The sequence below is a fragment of the Pteropus alecto genome, unplaced genomic scaffold (genome assembly GCF_000325575.1).
Source record: "Pteropus alecto unplaced genomic scaffold, ASM32557v1 scaffold121, whole genome shotgun sequence".
Classification (NCBI taxonomy): domain Eukaryota; kingdom Metazoa; phylum Chordata; class Mammalia; order Chiroptera; family Pteropodidae; genus Pteropus; species Pteropus alecto.
The window spans coordinates 13358137-13365282 of record NW_006434369.1 but is presented as its reverse complement, the minus strand read 5'-3'; positions in this window follow the sequence as shown (position 1 = coordinate 13365282).

Sequence of the window (7146 nt, the reverse complement as noted above, 5' to 3'; positions counted from 1 at the left end):
GAAAGAGGTGGGTGGTGTGGTAAGAAAGCATGTGTCACCCAAGAATCTGGACATTAGGGTAAGTTTTTATAGACTCTTATTGCTGGCTCTGCTAATTACCATCTGAGTGACTATGGACAGATAACCCAACCTTGCTGGGCTTCTGTTTTATTGTAAGTAAAATCAGGATTACAATACCTCCCTCACAGTGTTATTGTTAAGATAATTTATAACAAAATGTTTTAAACACTTTGTACTATACCTCGTTTATGGTATGTGTAAACTAAATGGTAGCTATTATTTGTTCTATTAGACTGTCAATCCTACCAGCATTGAAAAGACAACTTATTTATTTGTTTCCACAGATTCTAACGCAATGCATGGTTCATAATAGATGCCTAAGAAAAGTTTGCTGAATGAAAGGATGGAAGATATAATGGATTGATGGTAGAATGGATTTAAAAAATGAACCATGGGCTTTGGTGACTTGGGAGAGTCTCATGGAGAAGCAAGACTTAAGATGAATCTAGCAGAATGTTTGGAGAAGGTAGGAGAGCATTGCAATGAGGGTGGGCATGAATCAAAGTACAGAGGCAGGGAAACGCGATGTGTGTACAGTTGCAGATGGCTTTGAATGCTAGACTGCAGAGTGTGTATCTTATCTGCTGAGAGTGGGGAGTCAGGGATGATTTTGAGGAGGAGAATAATATGGGGAGAAAACTTTTCAGAAGGTTAATCTGCTGCTGGTATGTGGTATAGAGTGGAAAAAGGAATAGAATAATCCATTGTACATAGGACATTGTCAAGTCCCTGACCAGCAAAATAACTATGGAAATAAAGAGAGAGAAAAAGGAAAAATTAAAGAAAGGGCAGCAGTCCCTGTGTCTTCTTAATTTGTTGTGAATTCTTATTGTGGCCATTTAAACTATTTGCCAACATGCATGCTTTTGAAATATACAGATGACATTTTTGAAAATCATTGCAGATAAATGTTTAGCTGAGATGAAAAAGCTTAAATTAGAGGGTTGGATTGATGAGGAGTATGGAGAATGTGGCATAAACTGAGTCAAGAAGTAAAGGTGATTTGAGAACCAGGCTGTTTTTTTTTTCTCTTACAAACTTGAGAAGATAAACAGTGTTTAGAGTTAGGGTGGGCAACAGAAATGGATTAATCTATAAAATGTAAAACTGAATTGGGGCAGCTAAATTGCCAAAAAGAGACTCACTTGCACAGGGGAAGGTGAATTGGATGAGGTTGAATGGGAGTCAGTTGAGGGTGGGGAGACAAAGTTGCCTGACTGAGAGGAGATGGACAAAAGGTGCTGGATGGTTCCCCCAGTGGTGAAGGACACAGATGAAACCTGGTGGGATAAGAGCCAGACTTGACCACTCCTCCTTCTCCTGTCACCTGAGCTGGCTTTGTGGACCTCCTCTTACCACTCCACTCTCACTTGAATGAAGGAAGCAGGTAATGCCTGGGAAGTGGAGACTGAGCAGGATGCCTGCTTTTGTTGCATTTTCAAGAAAGAGATCTGTCTCTCTGTAGAGGAAGTTATTCTTCCCAGATATAGACTCATCTCTGGAAAGAAATACAGATAGAAAGAAAGAGAGAAAGAGAAAAAGAAAAAGAATGAAAAAAAGAAACACAGAGAGGGAGGGAGGAAGAAAAGGGCCCTCTTTTCTCCTATTCTTAAAGGAAATTCATTCATTCACTTACCATATTTATTAAATTTAAAAAGTATCTACTTTTTTCTTCTTCCCATAACTGTCATGTTTACAGACTGCTGACTTTTTTTTTTTTTTTTTTTTTGCTGCAACAACTCTTTGATCCATAATATACTCTTTCTCTTACACTGGGGAATAAGTAAGAAGGGCATTTAGACTGACCCTCCCCCACCCCCACCCCCCAATTTTTTGTTCTAAAACTGATAGAACATCCTGATTACTGAAAGTTTCATAAAATGTACAAAGAACCAGAGTGGCTTTGGACCTTTCACCTCCACAAAGATAAGATGACGGAGCGATACTTGCAACAATCTGAAGATTATTGGAAAATTATTTCCAATCGAGAATTCTACACCCAGCCATATTATCAGTTAAGTGTGTGGTATGGTAATGACACTTTCAGACACACAAGTTCTCAAAAAGTTTATTTCCCATAAAGTTGGTGGAAGATGTGTGCCACCGAAATGAGGGCGCAAACCAAGAGCATGAAGGGCATGAGGTCCAGAAAACAGGGTCTACTTATGCACAGCAGGCAAAGGGAACCCTTAGGATTGACAAGAGAAAAAATTCTGAGATGTCATAAATTAATTACAGCAGGCTGGAGAGTGAGAGGAAGAGACAAGGGAAAGTTAAGCAGCCACCTGAGCTGAAACAACAAAAGACTACTGACATTCTTGAATATGTGTAACTTTGAATTAACTTCCAGAAGCTATTTCAGTGATTATCTAGAAAGAATAGCCAACCACCAGAGACCACTGCATCCTGCTTATGCATAAACATTCCAGACTGTTGCCCACAACCAATCCAGAAGCATCAAGTATTTTTTCCTTACAGTCCATTTACCTAACACAGAACTTACTTTGCTTTACCCTTTCCCACCTACCTTACCTGTAGCCAATATACATTATTTCAAAATAACTTACATCTTTCTTCTCCAAACTCATTGTATAAAAGAATTCCTTCACCCCAGGATGATAGACATGTTGGTCTTCCCCCATTTAGCCCTGCTATTGGTGGTTTAGACAGCATGCCTCAGGGCTGGTCCTTTTCCTGGCTAGCATATAGCTCAATAAACCCTTTCTTTCAGGATAACTTTTGACCTTGAAGGTTTTTGTTGAATAGAGTGAAGGTGAAGGGAATTCCCACATCAACAATGAAGAAGCAGGTCTGGAGAGCAATCTCCTCATATTAGAGCAAGTCAGAATATTCCAGGAAGAATTTCTTTCTTTCTTTCTCTTTCTTCTTTTTCTCCTTCCTTTGTTCCTTCATTCTTTCTCTTTCTTTCTTTCTTTCTTTCTTTCTTTCTTTCTTTCTTTCTTCCTTCCTTCCTTCCTTCCTTCCTTCCTTCCTTCCCTTCTTCCTTCCTTTCTATCTTCCTTCCTTTCAGAGGCTGCAATACTTTTTATTATTTTGATTCTTTATTGAGGTAAAATTGACATATAATATTTTAATTTGGGGTGGTAATAAAATGATTCGATATTTATAATATTGTGAAATGATAATATTCATTACCACAATAGGTCTAGTTAACATCTGTCATCACACATAGTTACAAAATATTTTTTTCTTTTGATAAGAACTTTTAAGATCTACTCTTTTAGCAACTTTCAAATATGCAATACAGTATTATTAACTATAGTCACCATGTTGTATGTTAAAGCCCTTATTTTACAATTGGAAGTTCATACCTTTCGACCTTCTTCACCCACTTTGCCCATCTCCCCAAATCCCCACTAGGAAGGATTTCATCAAGCAGATGAAATAGAATACCTGTGAATGTTAATGTTGAGAAAATATTTAGTCAACTAGTGGAGAGATTGTGGATAAATTTACGATAACAACAGACAAGTAAGCAAAAGGAAAAAAAAAAGACAGTTATTAACTCTAAGAGGAGAAAAAATTGTAAAGGAAAAGTTTGTAATTGTTTTACTAAAAAAAAAAAAACCCAACATAGCAGCCTTATTCACAATAGCCAAAAGGTGGAAACAACCCAAATGTCCATTAATTGATGAATGGATAAACAAAATGTGGTAGAGACATGCTATAGAATATTATTCAGCCTTACAAAGGAAGAAATTTTGTCACATGCTACAACATGGATGAACCTTAAAGACATTATGCTAAGTGAAATAAGCCAGACACAAAATAACAAATAATGTATGATTCCATTTATATGAGGTACCTAGAATAGTCAAACTCACAGAGACAGAAAGTAGAATAGAGGTTCCCAGGGGCTGGGGTGGGGGAGAGGGTGTTATTGCTTACTGGATGCAGAGTTTCTGTTGGAGATGATGAAAAAGTTCCGGAGATAGATGGTGGTGATGTTTGCACGACATTGAGAATGTACTTAATGCCACTGAGTTGTACACTTAAAAACAGTTGAAAAGGTGAATTTTAAATTACATATACTTTATCACAATTTTTAAAATGAAAAAGAAAAAAAAAAACCCTGTAAGGTGCCATACAAATGAATGGAATAATAATTATTTTTCTCAAACTGATAAATATTAGATTTTTAAGACTCAGGTATTAGGAATCTCGCTTTCATTTTCAAAACCATATACGAAAGCTACCTTTTTCTTGAAAAATTCCATACTTTTATTAGATTTATTATTAGAAATGTATACTCTAATAAATAAGTCTTCTATAGACCCATCTTTCAGCAATAGCCTTAAGATCGCTTTTCATGTCTCTTTTAACACATAATTTTTTAATATAAAAAATCTGACCACGTTATAGATATACTGCTTAATAATTGCCTTTTAAAATAACTTTATAATACATTTTGCCTTCTTTCTACATTCATGTCTACATAAACACTCATTTTCTTAGCATTTATTTTTAATAACTCTGGGATTAGAATGTATTTCATATTAATATAATTCCATCTTATACTGACAAGTTTCTCCGTAGTTAAAAAGGAGGTTTAAAAAGCCCTCCTTTTGTATATTAGATATTTTTCAGGGATACATTAAATAGGAATATTGATTTTTGTTCTAAAAACACTGTACTTCCAGTTTTAAATCATTAGATTATTTGTTTTCTTTATTCAGTAAAGTAAAATAAATGTTGTTTAGAGATGACATGACATTCTTCTGAGTATCTTGGTGGGAAAAGACTCCAGATGTTTTTCTTGATTCCACCTGAAGCCAAACTGTTAAGCAGTTAAAACTCAAGCAAGCAGTCAGACAGGTTCAACAAGAATGGTGTGTAGCTTTCCACACCCACTTTTGCAAGACAGAACTGCTTTATGGGTTTGTTGAAACTGCTGTACAACTGTGCTAATGGGAAGCTTGTTAGGTGAGCAGTGAGTTCACTAAATCGTGAGGAGCTGGTTAAAAAAACCAGAAGTAGCCCAGTCTCCTAGAGCTTCCCAAGTGTGAAGCACCCCTGAGTTGCAAGAGGCTTTAGGAGGCAACTCTCTGGTTTGGAACATCTGCAGCCCTACGCTGAGGGCTACGGAAAAATTGCTGGGAAGATCCTACAAAGACGTGCCTGCATCCTGCAGGGCAGAATTGCTTCCCAAAACACCATTTGTTGGTTGTTATAACTGCCTTCCATGAAGTGATTGCTCACTGCTTCAGTCTGCCTCACCCTCTCTTGTTTCCCATACACAGTGAATGCTATTTGCCATTGATGTGAAAAGTTCTAGAACACTGGATCACTTGCATGGAAAGCTCTATGATCTGCACTTTGACACTTTGAAAGAGCCTTTAAAAAAAAAAACAACAACAAAATAGCATGCATCTTTTAAAGCAATGCTAACAAGACACTTTAAATGAGGTTGGAAAATGCTCAAGATATAACGCTAAATTAAGAAGCTGGACACAAACTTGTATATAACTGCTGCTAAGCAAGTCAAGGGGTTTATAATACAGGTTTTTCACCTCACAGGCTGAGTCTTTGGCAAGTAATGCAAATTCTCAATTTTCTTTGTGTACAATGAGGAATTTGAATAGAGTTTCTTTTCTATGATCCATGATCTTACCATGTCTCTGACAAAATTCACCTACTGCATCAACCCTAGTTTAGGAGAGTCAGTTGAAATTGAGGATGGTTTTTTGTTTTTCCCCAGCTCCGACTGTATTTAGATGCTCACTTTTTGTATTTTTGTTAATACTACCAATTGGTTTATGTTTCATATTTTGTCTTCTGCTTTAGATGCTTTAAATTTAAGATAATTAATGATAGGAACTTATTCTTCGAACTCCCTTATGTTGACATTTCTCTTTGCAGCAGGGAAACAATGTATATACAGTAAATCCTTCATGATGATAAAATGATAATGGCTGTGGGAATTTGTTATTGACTATGAATGTCTAAATTTTAAAAGATGATCCCTTTTGAGACTAGGTTACACTTCATTTACATTATACTCTACTCAAAGTTAGATGTCAGATCATCTATGGTTCTATTTACATTCTAATTTTATGTTGTTTGTAATTCCACTTTTTCTAAGTGATCAAAGCTATATATTTTTTAAAAAACAACCGAAACAAAACAAAAACATGCACTGTAATTTGAGGATGCCAAAGAAGATAATCGCCTCACCTATAGGAATATGTTTAAAATTAATAAGAATAATTTTTTGGCTTGACTTCTTCAAAGCAGGCTGATTACTTTATAATTACTGCATTTTCAGATATCCTATGTGTCTAGTGTAGGAAAATAACAATTAATAGGATAGTTTCCTGGTTTTGAATTGATATCAAATCGTGGTTCAGAAAAGTGAGTTTTTCATGCCTAATTGGATAGGAATGTGGACATAGTAGAGAGGGCATGCAATAGAAACAGACAGAATTCTGGTATTTTAGATATTAAGTAACTTAGGAAAGTATCTTAACCTGTGTAGGATTCGCTATTTTTTTCTTTTATTAAATGTGGGTTTGGGTTTACATGGCAGTTTGGTAGGGGAAATGCTGGGGGCAGATTAGGCTGAGCATTATAAGGCGTGATCCATGTACAGAGGTTGGGCATTGGGCTCTCACCAGGTTACAACCAGTTTGACACCATAATAATCTGTTTCAGCTACTGGCTATCTTCATAGGGTTTCATTTGAAGAAAGAGTTCTAAGGCTGTAAAAAGTTCGAAAGCAGCAGGTATAAAAGTTCTTTTTAAGATAGCTTTCCTTTCTGAAATTCTCTACGGAATAGAAATTTTGAATTCCCTCAATAAAAGCTGAGTAGCTATTCAGAATTTTCTTCATATGGGTTAGCACATTATATATCCAATGTTTGCTGATAACTGGGTTTACCAGCTGTAATCTGCATCTTGACTTTATATTTACAGAACTTTGAGTAAATGTTTCAATCCTACCATAATAGTTTCTCACAATCATGATAAGCTTAAAAAGTTACTTGGAGACTATATTAAAGAGCTAACTCATTTGGCTCCCATATTATATTTGTTGACTATGTAGCTTGCCCACTAAAATTAATGTGA